Source organism: Oncorhynchus nerka, unplaced genomic scaffold (assembly GCF_034236695.1).
Source record: "Oncorhynchus nerka isolate Pitt River unplaced genomic scaffold, Oner_Uvic_2.0 unplaced_scaffold_1206, whole genome shotgun sequence".
In the NCBI taxonomy this organism is placed as follows: Eukaryota; Metazoa; Chordata; class Actinopteri; order Salmoniformes; family Salmonidae; genus Oncorhynchus; species Oncorhynchus nerka.
Window position 1 is genome coordinate 85,427 of NW_027040131.1, and position 16,318 is coordinate 101,744.

At 47.3% G+C, this 16,318-nt stretch overlaps 1 pseudogene; it reads left to right on the forward strand.

Annotated features, from left to right (window-relative positions):
- The window catches only part of LOC135569101 (methylsterol monooxygenase 1-like), a 101,093-nt pseudogene that overhangs the window by 80,076 nt on the left and 4,699 nt on the right, over window positions 1-16,318 (forward strand).

Below are 16,318 nucleotides of genomic sequence, written 5' to 3' on the forward strand. Positions count from 1 at the left end.
CAATATTAACCAGGTGAAATTGTGTCACTTCTCTTGCATTCATTGTACGCAGAGTCAGGGTATATGCAACAGTTTGGGCAGCCTGGCTCATTGCCAACTAATTTTACATAATTATGATATAACATTAAAGGTTTTGTGCAATGGAACAGCAATATTTAGACTTAGGGATGCCACCCGTTAGATAAAATACCGAACGGTTCCGTATTTCACTGAAATAATAAACGTTTTGTTTTCGAAATGATCTTTTCCGGATTCGACCATATTAATGACCAAAGGCTCGTATTTCTGTGTGTTATTATGTTATAACTAAGTCTATGATTTGATAGAGCAGTCTGACTGAGCGGTGGTAGGCAGCAGCAGGCTCGTAAGCATTCATTCAAACACTTTCGTGCGTTTTGCCAGCAGCTCTTCACTGTGCGTCAAGCATTGCGCTGTTTATGACTTGAAGCATATCAACTCCCGAGATGAAGCTGGTGTAACCGATGTGAAATGGCTGGCTAGTTAGCGTGCGCTAATAGCGTTTCAAACGTCACTGCTGGGTTAGAACCAATATGTGCTGCGTCAGGTAGGTTACTGCTGGGTTAGAACCAATATGTACTGCGTCAGGTAGGTTACTGCTGGGTTAGAACCAATATGTACTGCGTCAGGTAGGTTACTGCTGGGTTAGAACCAATATGTACTGCGTCAGGTAGGTTACTGCTGGGTTAGAACCAATATGTGCTGTGTCAGGTAGGTTACTGCTGGGTTAGAATCAATATGTGCTGCGTCAGGTAGGTTCCTGCTGGGTTAGAACCAATATGTACTGTGCTGGGTTAGAACCAATATGTGCTGCGTCAGGTAGGTTACTGCTGGGTTAGAATCAATATGTCTGCGTCAGGTAGGTTACTGCTGGTTTAGAACCAATATGTACTGCGTCAGGTAGGTTACTGCTGGGTTAGAACCAATATGTACTGCGTCAGGTAGATTACTGCTGGGTTAGAACCAATATGTACTGCGTCAGGTAGGTTCCTGCTGGGTTAGAACCAATATGTACTGTGTCAGGTAGGTTACTGCTGGTTTAGAACCAATATGTACTGGTCAGGTAGGTTACTGCTGGGTTAGAACCAATATGTACTGCTTCAGGTAGGTTCCTGCTGGGTTAGAACCAATATGTACTGTGCTGGGTTAGAACCAATATGTACTGTGTCAGGTAGGTTACTGCTGGGTTAGAACCAATATGTGCTCCATCAGGTAGGTAACTGCTGGGTTAGAACCAATATGTGCTGCGTCAGGTAGGTTACTGCTGGGTTAGAACCAATATGTGCTGTGTCAGGTAGGTTACTGCTGGGTTAGAACCAATATGTGCTGTGTCAGGTAGGTTACTGCTGGGTTAGAACCAATATGTACTGCGTCAGGTAGGTTACTGCTGGGTTAGAACCAATATGTGCTGCGTCAGGTGTATTACTGCTGGGTTAGAACCAATATGTGCTGCGTCAGGTGTATTACTGCTGGGTTAGAACCAATATGTGCTGCGTCAGGTGTATTACTGCTGGGTTAGAACCAATATGTACTGCATAATGGGACTGGTCCAATATGGATCTCACCTGCTCTCCCCTGGAGGGAAGAGAGAGACCAATGGACACCTCTGTTACTCTTTGTAAAGTTTGCTGGTTTACAGAACACACACGCTCATACACCCACACCCACACCCACCCACACTCCACACCCACCACCCACCCCACCCCATCCTCTCTCCTCTACTGTGTGTATAACGCTTCGACGTTATGAAAGCCCTGCTGCTCGCTGATTGGTCGTTGCTTTAGGAACTCCGCGTCTCACTATCATCACTCCATTCCCGGGGCCAATCAGAGCGCCCGCTCGGCCCCTGACGTCAGTCTCCTCTCCCCTCGTCCAATCAGGCTCGTAGATAATACTGTACTAGTCGCCACACGGCAGCCTCTCACTCAGGTAGACGGATCACAGCTGCACCAAGGTAATATATTAACATATAATATTAATGCTCTTAAATCTATTCTAAAACGAAACATTTGTTTTATATTCTAACGCAGAGGTAACTTTTGCGGTCTGATGCCAGATAGGGTTTTAATACCGACTGTTGCGATGGGTCAGATATATGGTACTGTACTGTAAAGCTTTATAAATGTTTAGGTGCCGTGTTATGTTGTAGTTGTTGTTCACCGGACAAATAACGAGACAAAGTAGCCAACGTTCAGATAAATGTTTAGGTGCCGTGTTATGTTGTAGTTGTTGTTCACCGGACAAATAACGAGACAAAGTAGCCAACGATCAGATAAATGCGCAACGGTAAGAGAAACTCGGTGCGAAGAGAAGTCTAGGTATCTAACCGACGCAGGAATGAAACATTGCTCTCCTTCGCAAAGGACACTGACGTCTTACAGCTGTTTAGTCTCTATTTAACCGAGTTGACAAAACAATACCATTATATTTGAAACACTCCTGTAAAGCGGCAAGTTGAATGTTTCTATAACATCTAGTGAGGATTGTAAAAAAAACACTTTTTACGGACATATTTTTCACTCTAATAATTCGCATGATCCAGTTGATCAGACTGTTATTGGACATAAGCAAGTGGTGAGTCTGTAACGGCTCGATAATATAATAATGGGTCTGGTTCAATATGGATCTCAACTCCGTGACATTGTTACGCAAGCAGTCATATTCCATACTGGTGATCACTGATAGAGGCTTTCTCATTGTCAATCTGTACACAGTAATAATACACGAACCCTTTCCCTGTTGTTTTCATCTTGTTTATTTCTTGTCATTTTTTTTGCAGTATTGTTAAAAAATTGTTAAAAAAAATAAAATAATCAAAATATATTTTATATTTGAGATTCTTCAAAGTAGTCACCCTTTTGCCTTGATGACAGCTTTGCACACTCTGGCATTCTCCCAACCAGCTTCATGAGGTAGTCACCTGAATGCATTTCAATTAACAGGTGTGCCTTGTTAAAAGTTCATTTGTGGTATTTCTTTAATTCTTAATGCTTTTGAGCCAATCAGTTGTGTTGTGACAAGGTGGGGGTGGTATACAGAAGATACTATTTTACCAAATAGGGCCAAGTCCTTATTATGGCAAGAACAGCTCAAATAAGCAAAGAGAAACAACAGTCCATCATTTCTTTAAGACATCAATACGGAACATTTCAAGAACTAAAAGTTTCTTCAGGTGCTATGATGAAACTAGCTCTCAAGAGGACCACCACAGGAAAGGAAGACCCAGAGTTACCTCTGCTGCAGAGGATGAGTTCATTAGAGTTAACTGTCTCTCATGAGGACCGCCACAGGAAAGGAAGACCCAGAGTTACCTCTGCTGCAGAGGATAAGTTCATTAGAGTTAACTGGCTCTCAAGAGGACCACCACAGGAAAGGAAGACCCAGAGTTACCTCTGCTGCAGAGGATAAGTTCATTAGAGTTAACTGTCTATCATGAGGGACCGCCACAGGAAAGGAAGACCTAAGAGTTACTCTGCTACAGAGGATATGTTCATTAGAGTTACCATCCTCAGATTGCAGCCCAAATAAATGCTTCACAGAGTTCAAGTAATAGACACATCTCAACATCAACTGTTCAGAGGAGACTGTGTGAACCAGGCCTTCATGGTTGCATTGCTGCAAAGAAACCACTACTAAAGGACACCAATAATAAAAAGAGACTTGATTGGGCCAAGAAACACGAGCAATGGACAATAGACCAGTGGAAGTCTGTCCTTTGGTCTAATGAGTCCAATGGTTCCAACCGCCATGTCTTTGTGAGACGCAGAGTAGGTGATCGGATGATCTCTGCCTGTGTGGTTCCCACCGTGAAGCATGGAGGAGGAGGTGTGATGGTGTGGGGGTGCTTTGCTGGTGACACTGTCTGTGATTTATGTAGAATTCAAGGCACACTTAACCAGCATGGCTACTACATCATTCTGCAGCGATACACCATCCCATCTGGTTTGCGCTTAGTGGGACTATCATTTGTTTTTCAACAGGACAATGATCCAACACACCTCCAGGCTGTGTAAGGGCTTTGTGACCAAGAAAGAGAAAGATGGAGTGCTGCATCAGATAACCTGGCCTCTACAATCACCTGACCTCAACCAAAATGAGATGGTTTGTGATGGGTTGGACCGCAGAGTGGAGGAAAAACAGACAACAAGTGCTCAGCATATGTGGGAACTCCTTCAAGACGGTTTGGAAAAGCATTCTAGCTGTCATCAAGGCAAAGGGTGGTTACTTTGAAGATTCTCCAATATAAAATATATTTACTACATGATTCCATATGTGTTCATAGTTTTGATGGCTTCACTATTATTTTACAATGTAGAAAAAAGTAAAAACAAAGAAAAACGCTTGAATGAGTAGGTGTGTCCAACCTGTTGACTGGAACTATATGTCCTGGTCAGTCTAGAGGTTTTCCCTGTATATTTCTGTATATATGTCCTGGTCCAGAGGTTTTCCCTGTATATTTCTGTATATATGTCCTGGTCCAGAGGTTTCCCCTGTATATATGTCCTGGTCAGTCTAGACTCTAGAGGTTTTCCCTGTATATTTCTGTATATATGTCCTGGTCCAGAGGTTTCCCCTGTATATTTCTGTATATATGTCCTGGTCCAGAGGTTTTCCCTGTATATTTCTGTATATATGTCCTGGTCCAGTGGTTTTCCCTGTATATTTCTGTATATATGTCCTGGTCCAGAGGTTTTCCCTGTATATTTCTGTATATATGTCCTGGTCCAGAGGTTTCCCTGTATATTTCTGTATATATGTCCTGGTCCAGAGGTTTTCCCTGTATATTTCTGTATATATGTCCTGGTCCAGAGGTTTTCCCTGTATATTTCTGTATATATGTCCTGGTCCAGAGGGTTTCCCTGTATATTTCTGTATATATGTCCTGGTCCAGAGGGTTTCCCTGTATATTTCTGTATATATGTCCTGGTCCAGAGGTTTTCCCTGTATATTTCTGTATATATGTCCTGGTCCAGAGGTTTTCTCTGTATATTTCTGTATATATGTCCGGGTCCAGAGGTTTTCCTGTATATTTCTGTATATATGTCCTGGTCCAGAGGTTTTCCTGTATATTTCTGTATATGTCCTGGTCCAGAGGGTTTCCCTGTATATTTCTGTATATATGTCCTGGTCCAGAGGTTTTCCCTGTATATTTCTGTATATATGTCCTGGTCCAGAGGTTTTCCCTGTATATTTCTGTATATATGTCCTGGTCCAGAGGTTTTCTCTGTATATTTCTGTATATATGTCCTGGTCCAGAGGTTTTCCCTGTATATTTCTGTATATATGTCCTGGTCCAGAGGTTTTCCCCACTGTATATTTCTGTATATATGTCCTGGTCCAGAGGTTTCCCTGTATATTTCTGTATATATGTCCTGGTCCAGAGGTTTTCCTGTATATTTCTGTATATATGTCCTGGTCCAGAGGTTTTCCTGTATATTTCTGTATATTGTCCTGGTCCAGAGGTTTTCCCTGTATATTTCTGTATATATGTCCTGGTCCAGAGGTTTTCCCTGTATCTGTATATATGTCCTGGTCCAGAGGTTTTCCTGTATATTTCTGTATATATGTCCAGGTCCAGAGGTTTTCCCTGTATATTTCTGTATATATGTCCTGGTCTAGAGGTTTTCCTGTATATTTCTGTATATATGTCCTGGTCCAGAGGTTTCCCTGTATATTTCTGTATATATGTCCTGGTCCAGAGGTTTCCCTGTATATTTCTGTATATATGTCCTGGTCCAGAGGTTTTCCCTGTATATTTCTGTATATATGTCCTGGTCCAGAGGTTTTCTCTGTATATTTCTGTATATATGTCCTGGTCCAGAGGTTTTCCCTGTATATTTCTGTATATATGTCCTGGTCCAGAGGTTTTCCCTGTATATTTCTGTATATATGTCCTGGTCCAGAGGTTTTCCCTGTATATTTCTGTATATATGTCCTGGTCTAGAGGTTTTCCCTGTATATTTCTGTATATATGTCCTGGTCAGTCTAGAGGTTTTCCCTGTATATTTCTGTATATATGTCCTGGTCCAGAGGTTTTCCCTGTATATTTCTGTATATATGTCCTGGTCCAGAGGTTTTCCCTGTATATTTCTGTATATATGTCCCTGGTCAGAGGGTTTCCCTGTATATTTCTGTATATATGTCCTGGTCCAGAGGGTTTTCCCTGTATATTTCTGTATATATGTCCTGGTCCAGAGGTTTTCCCTGTATATTTCTGTATATATGTCCAGGTCAGAGGGTTTCCCTGTATTTTCCTCTGTATATTTCTGTATATATGTCCTGGTCCAGAGGTTTTCCCTGTATATTTCTGTATATATGTCCAGGTCCAGAGGTTTTCCCTGTATATTTCTGTATATATGTCCTGGTCCAGAGGTTTTCTCTGTATATTTCTGTATATATGTCCTGGTCCAGAGGTTTTCCCTGTATATTTCTGTATATATGTCCAGGTCCAGAGGTTTTCTCTGTATATTTCAATCCAGGTCTTTTTCCATCTTATTTATTTTGTGCAGCTTTTATTTGTAATTATTTAAAAACAAACAATATGGTAGTTATTTGATTAATGTCCATGGCTGTGTAGTGTGTGTGTGGCTATGTCCATGGCTGTGCAGTGTGTGTGTGGCTATGTCCATGGCTGTGCAGTGTGTGTGTGGCTATGTCCATGGCTGTGCAGTGTGTGTGTGTGGCTATGTCCATGGCTATGCAGTGTGTGTGTGTGTGTGTGTGGCTATGTCCATGGCTGTGCAGTGTGTGTGTGTGTGTGTGTGGCTATGTCCATGGCTGTGCAGTGTGTGTGTGGCTATGTCCATGGCTGTGTAGTGTGTGTGTGTGGCTATGTCCATGGCTATGCAGTGTGTGTGTGTGTGTGTGTGTGTGGCTATGTCCATGGCTGTGCAGTGTGTGTGTGTGGCTATGGCCATGGCTGTGCAGTGTGTGTGTGTGGCTATGGCCATGGCTGTGCAGTGTGTGTGTGGCTATGGCCATGGCTGTGCAGTGTGTGTGTGGCTATGTCCATGGCTGTGCAGTGTGTGTGTGGCTATGTCCATGGCTGTGCAGTGTGTGTGTGGCTATGTCCATGGCTGTGCAGTGTGTGTGTGTGTGTGTGGCTATGTCCATGGCTGTGCAGTGTGTGTGTGTGGCTATGGCCATGGCTGTGCAGTGTGTGTGTGGCTATGGCCATGGCTGTGCAGTGTGTGTGTGGCTATGTCCATGGCTGTGCAGTGTGTGTGTGTGGCTATGTCCATGGCTATGCAGTGTGTGTGTGTGTGTGTGTGGCTATGTCCATGGCTGTGCAGTGTGTGTGTGTGGCTATGGCCATGGCTGTGCAGTGTGTGTGTGTGTGTGGCTATGTCCATGGCTGTGCAGTGTGTGTGTGTGGCTATGTCCATGGCTGTGCAGTGTGTGTGTGGCTATGTCCATGGCTGTGCAGTGTGTGTGTGTGGCTATGTCCATGGCTGTGCAGTGTGTGTGTGGCTATGTCCATGGCTGTGCAGTGTGTGTGTGGCTATGTCCATGGCTGTGCAGTGTGTGTGTGGCTATGTCCATGGCTGTGCAGTGTGTGTGTGTGTGTGGCTATGTCCATGGCTGTGCAGTGTGTGTGTGGCTATGTCCATGGCTGTGCAGTGTGTGTGTGGCTATGTCCATGGCTGTGCAGTGTGTGTGTGGCTATGTCCATGGCTGTGCAGTGTGTGTGTGGCTATGTCCATGGCTGTGCAGTGTGTGTGTGTGCCTATGTCCATGGCTGTGCAGTGTGTGTGTGTGCCTATGTCCATGGCTGTGTAGTGTGTGTGTGGCTATGTCCATGGCTGTGCAGTGTGTGTGTGTGGCTATGTCCATGGCTGTGCAGTGTACACACGTGTTGTCTAGTCTAGTTATTAATGTTTAAAACGTTATTGTGTTTGCCCAGGCCTCTTTCTGGTCAGAGCCAATGAATATTAATGTTTGTGTATGTGTGTGTGTGTGTGTGTGTGTGTGGCTGTGCAGTGTTCTGTGTTGTCTCTCCCAGCCCACCCCCACCAGCCAATCAGAATGGAGGTGTGTGTGGCCACCATCTTGTCCTCTGCCTTCCTGGCTGTGGAATATGTTGATGCAGTTTTACCTGACAACCCTCTTCAGCCTTCACTACAATACGCTGAGGTAATACTGCTATACTATTACTATACCACTACTATACTACTATACTCTTACTATACCACTACTATGCTACTGGCTATGTACCACTACTATACTACTGCAGTTTTACCTGCTGGCTATGTCCATGGCTGTGTAATGTGCTGTGCCTATGTCCATGGCTGTGCAGTGTGTGTGTGTGGCTATGTCCATATACTACTGCAGTGTTTGTGGCTATGTCTTCATGGCTGTGCAGTGTGTGGTGTGTGGCTATGTCCTATACCACTACTATACAGTTTTGTGTGTGGCTATGTCCATGGCTGTACTACTATGTGTGTGGCTATGTCCATGCAGCTGTGCAAGTTCTATACTGTGTGGCTATGTCCATGGTGTACTGTGTGTGTGGCTACTAATATACCTACTGGCTGTGCACTGTAATACACTACTATACTATTAATACTAATATATTAATGTACTTAAACACTACTATATATTAATGTATTATGCTACTGCTGCTACTACTGCTATACTCTTTCTGCTACTGCTAATGCACTGCTATGAATATTAATGTTTTGCTACTGTGCTGTGTGTGCACTGTGTGTGTGTGCTGTTCTCAGTGTTGTCTCCTCCACTGCTACCCCCATTGTGCTGCTGGAGGTGAACAGTGCTGCTGTTGTCACTGCCTTGCTGTGTGCTAATATGTTGCTGCAGTTTTACCTGACTGTTGCTGCTCTTGCACTATTGTGCTACAATGCTGCCTGGAGCTGCTGCTAATACTGCTATACTATTACTATACCTGCTGCTGCTGCTACTATACTGCTGCTATACCACTACTATGCTGCTGCTGCTGCTGCTATACCACTGCTATACTACTGTGCTATTTTGCTGCTGCTGCTGTGCGCTGCTGCTGGATGCGCTGCTGCTATACTCTTACTATACCTGCTGTACTTGTGCTGTTACCACTGCTGCTACTGCTGCTGCTGCTGTTGACGCTGTGTACCAACTGCTGCTGCTATGCTGCTGCTATGCTGCTGCTATTGCTGCTGCTGCTGCTTGCTGTGCTGCTGCTGCTGCTGCTTTATACTGCTGCTGCTGCTGCTGCTGCTATGTGCTGTGCTGCTGCTGCTGCTGCCAGCTTACTGCTGTGCACTGCTATGCTATTAATACTAATATACTGCTGCTGCTGCCAACGCTGCTATGCGCTGCTGTACTGGCGTACCCATGCTGCTGCTGCTGCTGCTAATGCGCTGCTGTGCTGTTGTGCTATTGTGCTGCTGCTGCTGCTGCTGTGCTGCTGTGCTGCTGATGCTGCTGCTGCTGCTGCTGCTGCTATGCGCTGCTATGCTGGTAATACTAATATGCTGCTGCTGCTGCTGCTATGTGCTGCTACTGCTGTGTGCTATTATGCTGCTGCTGCTGCTGCTGTGCGCTGCTGTGCTGTGTGCTATTAATGCTGCTGCTGCTGCTGCTGCTGCTGCTGCTGTACTGTTAATACTAATGTACTGCTGTTATTAACACTGCTAATGCACTGCTGTGCTGGTAATGCTAATATGCTGCTGCTGCTGCTAATCTAATGCGCTGCTGCTGTGTGCTGTACTACTATGCTGCTACTGTTAATGCTGCTGTGCTGGTGGTACTGCTGCTGCTGTGCTATTGTGCTGTTGCTGCTTAATGCTGCTGCTGCTGCTGCTGTTGCGCTGCTGTGCTGTTGTGTGCTGGTATGCTGCTGCTGCTGCTGCTGCTGCTGTGCTAATGCTGTTATGCGCTGCTGTACTGCTGCTGCTGTTATTACTGCTGCTGCTGCTGCTGCTGCACTGCTGTGCTGTTGTGCTATTATACTGCTGTGCTGCTGTGCACTGCTGTACTGTTGGTATGCTGCTACTACTGCTGCTGCTGCTGCTGTGCGCTGCTGTGCTGCCAACATGCTGCTACGTTAATAATACTAACATATGCTGCTGCTGCTGCTATGCTATTGCTGCTGCTGTATACTACTACCACTAGCACTATTACTGCCATTAATACTAATATATGTGCTGGTGCTGCTGTGCTGTTGCTGCTGCTATTACGATACTACTACTACTACCTGTAATACTCTTAATGCTATTATGGTGCTGCTGCTGCTGTACTATTAATACTAATATACTACTACTACCATCACATTACTGCGCACTACTATACTGCTGCTAATATATTACTGCTGCTGCTGCTACTATACTACTACATGCAGCTGCTACTAGCTGTAGCTACGGCTACAATGCACTACTATACTGCTAATACTAACATACTACTACTGCCTACTATGCACTGGCTATACCATGCTAATACCTAATGCTACTATCAATACTACTGCTACTGCGCACTACTATACTAGAATGGCGATATTGTGCTGCTGCTGCTGATTAGAATACTACTGCTACTATGCAGCGGCTACTTACTATACTATCCTACTAGTGCTGCTGCTGATTATAATACTGCTGCCGCTATACTGCGGCAATACAGCTGCGCCTATAATAATTACTACTATGTAATGCTGCTGCTGTATACTGCTGCTATGCAGCTACACCTATAATACTACTACTAATATAATACTACTACCGCTATACTGATGCTATACAGCTACACCTATACTACTACTCTACTAATACTACTACCACTGCTACTGCTGCCATACAGCCACACCTATAATACTACTACTAATATAATACTACCTTGCTATACTATGCCTATACAGCTACACCTATACTACTACTAATATAATCCTCCTACTACACTACTACTGTTTACAGCTACACCTATACTACTACCAGCCTGGGGGTAATACTACTACCACTATACTGGCTGCTATACAGCTACACCTACTACTACTACTAATTAATACTACTACTATCTGGCTATACAGATGGACACCTATTCTTAGACTCTTTGATTCATTGACCACTATACTGACTGACTGACCTATTGAGCTGACTACTAATTCCAGGCAGTGACTGCTGCTGTACAGGCCACCTATAATATTACTACTAATTCCGGGCAGTGACTGGTTGCTGCTGACAGCGTTCAGGCCACTGACTGGTTGGCAGCCAGCCATAATACTACTACGTTCCCGGGCGGTGACTGGTTGGCCTGACTACTACAACGTTTCGGGCAGTGACTGGTTGACGAGCTGACTTTACTACAACTTTTACCGGGCAGTCTGGTTGACAGATGACTATAATACTACTACTACTACTTCGGGCAGACTCTTTAGACTTCATTGACTGACTGACTGACTGACTGACTGATTGAGCTGACTACACAACGTTCCAATATAATACTACTACCAGTGACTGCGCTTACAGCTACACCTATAATACTGACTACATAATACTACTGACGTTACGGGCTATGTATAAACTACTGGTTGGTACTGACTACACAACTTTCCAGGCACTGACTGGTTGGCCTGACTACACAGCGTTCGGGGCAGTGACTGGTTGGCGAGCTGACTACAATACTTTCCACTACTGACTGGTTGACTACTACTACTCTGGCAGCGTTCGGGCAGACTGGTTTGATTCATTAGCTGACGGACTGTTCCCGACTGACTGATTGAGCTGACTACACAACGTTCCCAGGCAGTGACTGGTTGGCGAGCTGACTACACAACGTTCGGGCAGTGACTGGTTGGCGAGCTGACTACACAACGTTCCGGGGCAGTGACTGGTTGGCGAGCTGACTACACAAACGTTCCAGGCAGTGACTGGTTGACGAGCTGACTGCACAGCGTTCCGGGCAGTGACTGGTTGAGCTGACTACACAACGTTCCAGGCAGTGGCTGGTTGGCGAGCTGACTACACAACGTTCGGGCAGTGACTGGTTGGCGAGCTGACTACACAGCGTTCCAGGCAGACAGATGGACATGTTCTTAGACTCTTTTATTCACTGATTGATGTCTGTTGATCTCTGTCCACCAGGTATGTGAATGAGAACTACACTAAATTCCAGATCGCCACCTGGGGTTCTCTCATCGTCCATGAGGCCATCTACTTCCTGTTTTGTTTACCTGGTTTCCTGTTTCAGTTCCTTCCTTCATGCAGAAGTACAAGATCAACAGGTAGATCCAACAGGGTGTTAGATCCAACAGGTAGGGAGGTGTTGGATCCAACAGGTAGGGGAGGATGTTAGATCCAACGGGTAGAGGGGAGGGTGTTAGATCCAACAGGTGGGGGAGGGTGTTAGATCCAACAGGTAAGGGGAGGTGTTAGGTCAGCAGGTGGGGGAGGTGAACAGATCAAACAGGTAAGGGAGGTGTTAGATCCAACAGGTAGGGGAGAGTGTTAGATCCAACAGGTAGGGGAGGTGTTAGATCCAACAGGTGGGGAGGGTGTTAGATCCAGCAGGTGGGAGGGGGTGTTAGATCAACAGGTAGGGGGAGGGGTGTTAGATCCAACAGGTAGGGGGTGTTAGATCCAACAGGTGGGGGAGGGTGTTAGATCCAACAGGTAGGGGGGAGGGGTGTTAGATCCAACAGGTAGGGGAGGGTGTTAGATCCAACAGGTAGGGGGAGGGTGTTAGATCCAACAGGTAGGGGAGGGTGTTAGATCAACAGGTAGGGAGGTGTTAGATCCAACAGGTAGAGGGGGGAGGTGTTAGATCAACAGGTAGGGGAGGTGTTAGATCCAACAGGTAGGGAGGGGTGTTAGATCCAACAGGTAGGGGGAGGGTGTTAGATCCAGCAGGTAGGGGGAGGTGTTAGATCCAACAGGTAGGGGGAGGGAGGTGTTAGATCCAACAGGTAGAGAGGAGGGGGTTGCAGATCAACAGGTAAGGAGGGTGTTAGATCCAACAGGTAGGGAGGGGGGGGGGTGTTAGATCAGCAGGTAGGGGAGGTGTTCGATCCAGCAGGTAGGGGAGGTGTTAGATCCAACAGGTGGGGGGGGAGTTAGATCCAGCAGGTAGGGGGAGATCCAACGGGGGGTGTTAGATCAGGCAGGTAGGGGGAGGTGTTCGTTCAACAGGTAGGGAGGTGTTTAGATCCAGCGAGGTGGGGAGGGTGTTGGATCCCGGCAGGTAGGGAGTGTTAGATCCAACAGGTATGGGAGGTGTTAGATCCAACAGGTATGGGGAGGGTGTTAGTTCCAACAGGTATGGGAGGTGTTAGATCCAACAGGTAGAGGGTGTTAGATCCAGCAGGTAGGGAGGTGTTAGATCCAACAGGTGGGGAGGTGTTAGATCCAACAGGTATGGGAGGGTGTTAGATCCAGCTTGGTAGGGAGGGTGTTAGATCAACAGGTAGGGGGAGGTGTTAGATCCAACAGGTAGGGGAGGATGTTAGATCCAACAGGTGGGGAGGGTGTTAGATCCAACAGGTAGGGGGAGGTGTTAGATCCAACAGGTAGGGGGAGGGGGTGTTAGATCCAACAGGTAGGGGGAGGATGTTAGATCCAACAGGTAGGGGTGTTAAGATCCAAAGGTAGGGGGGGATGTTAGATCCCACATGTAGGGGGGAGGTGTTAGATCAACAGGTAGGGGGAGGGTGTTAGATCCAACAGGTAGGGGGAGGGGTGTTAGTTCCAACAGGTAGGGGGAGGTGTTAGATCCAACAGGTGGGGGAGGGTGTTAGATCCAACAGGTAGGGGGGGGGTGTTAGATCCAACAGGTAGGGAGGGTGTTAGATCCAACAGGTGGGGGAGGGTGTTAGATCCAACAGGGTGGGGAGGGTGTTAGATCCAACAGGTATGGGAGGGTGTTAGATCCAACAGGTAGGGGGAGGGGTGTTAGATCCAACAGGTGGGGGGAGGGTGTTAGATCCAACAGGTATGGGGAGGGTGTTAGATCCAACAGGTAGGGGGGGTGTGTAGATCCAACAGGTAGGGGGGGAGGGTGTTAGATCCAACAGGTAGGGGGAGGTGTTAGATCCAACAGGTAAGGGAGGATGTTAGATCCAACAGATAGGGGGAGGGTGTTAAGTGTTATCCACATGTAGGGGAGGTGTTAGATCAACAGGGTAAGAGGAGGGTGTTAGATCCAACAGGTAGGGGGAGGGTGTTAGATCCAACAGGTAGGGGGAGGGTGTTAGATCCAGCAGGTAGGGGGGGGTGTTGGATCCCACATGTGAGGGGGGGAGGGTGTTAGATCCAGCAGGTAGGGGAGGGTGTTAGATCCAACAGGTAGGGGGGGTGTTAGATCAGCAGGGTAGGGAGGGTGTTAGTTCCAGCAGGTAGGGGGAGGTGTTAGATCAACAGGTGGGGGAGGGTGTTAGATCCAACAGGTAGGGGAGGGTGTTAGATTCAACAGGGTAGGGGTGTTAGATCCAACATGGTAGGGGGGTGTTAGATCCAACAGGTAGGGGAGGAGGTGTTAGATCCAACAGGTAGGGGAGGAAGTCGTTAGATCCAACAGGTAGGGGAGGTGTTAGATCCAACAGGTAGGGGAGGTGTTAGATCCAACAGGTAGGGGAGGGTGTTAGATCCAACAGGTAGGGAGGGTGTTAAGATCCAACAGGTAGGGGAGGGTGTTAGATCCAACAGGTAGGGGGTGTTAGATCAACAGGTAGGGGAGGGTGTTAGATCCAACAGGTATGGGAGGATGTTAGATCCAACAGGTAGGGAGGGTGTTAGATCCAACAGGTAGGGGAGGTGTTAGATCCAACAGGTAGGGGGAGGAGTGTTAAAGATCCAACAGGTAGGGGGGGGTGTTAGATCAACAGGTAGGGGCGGGGTGTTAGATCCCACCGGTAGGGAGGTGTTAGATCAACAGGTAGGGAGGGTGTTAGATCCAGCCGGCAGGGGAGGGTGTTAGATCCAACAGGTAGGGAGGGTGTTAGATCAACAGGGGGAGAGGTGTTAGATCCAGCAGGTGAGGGGGGGTGTTAGATCCAACAGGTAGGGGAGGTGTTAGATCTAACGGGTAGGGGAGGGTGTTAGATCCAACAGGTAGGGAGTGTTAGATCCAACAGGTAGGGGAGGGTGTTAGATCCAACAGGTAGGTGTTAGATCCAACAGGTAGGGGGAGGGTGTTAGATCAACAGGTAGGGGGGGGTTGGTCAACTTGGGTAGGGGAGGGAGGATGTTAGATCCAACAGGTAGGGGAGGGTGTTAGATCCAGCAGGTAGGGGAGGGTGTTAGATCCAACAGGTAGAAAGGGGAGGGTGTTAGATCAGCAGGTAGGGGAGGGGGGTGTTAGATCCAGCAGGTGGGGGGGGGTGTTAGATCCAACAGGTAGGAAAGTGTTAGATGAAGAGGTGGAAGTTTTTAACAATGATACTCCCTCCCTTTGTGTGTGTGTGTGTGTGTGTGTGTGTGTGTGTGTGTGTGTGTGTGTGTGTGTGTGTGTGTAGGACAAGCCAGAGACGTGGGAGCTTAGTGGAGTGTTTCAGGTGCTGCTGTTCCCAGCCACTTCTGTATCCAGCTGCCCATGATCTGTGGAGCGTGCCACTTCACTGGGTTCTTCAGCATCCCCTCGACTGGGACAGCATGCCCACGATAGTGGAGCCCAACACACACAACCTCCCTACGACTGGGACAACATGCCACGATGAGTCGGCCAACACACAACCTCCCCTCTGACTGGGACAGCATGCCACGATGGTGGGCCCAACACACACACAACCTCCCCTACGACTGGGACAGCATGCCACGATGGTGCGACCCAACACACACAACCTCCTACGACTGGAGCCCAGCATGCCACGATGGTACGACCCAACACACACACAACCTCCCCTACGACTGGGACAGCATGCCACGATGGTACGACCCAACACACACACAACCTCCCCTACGACTGGGACAGCATGCCACGATGGTACGACCCAACACACACACAACCTCCCCTACGACTGGGACAGCATGCCACGATGGTACGACCCAACACACACACAACCTCCCCTATGATTGGGACAGCATGCCACAATGGTACGACCCAACACACACACAACCTCCCCTACAAACTGGGACAGCATGCCACGATGGTACGACCCAACACACACACAACCTCCCCTACGACTGGGACAGCATGCCACGATGGTACGACCCAACACACACACAACCTCCCCTACGACTGGGACAGCATGCCACGATGGTACGACCCAACACACACACAACCTCCCCTACGACTGGGACAGCATGCCACGATGGTACGACCCAACACACACACCAACCTCCCTACGACTGGGACAGCATGCCACGATGGTACGACCCAACACACACACAAC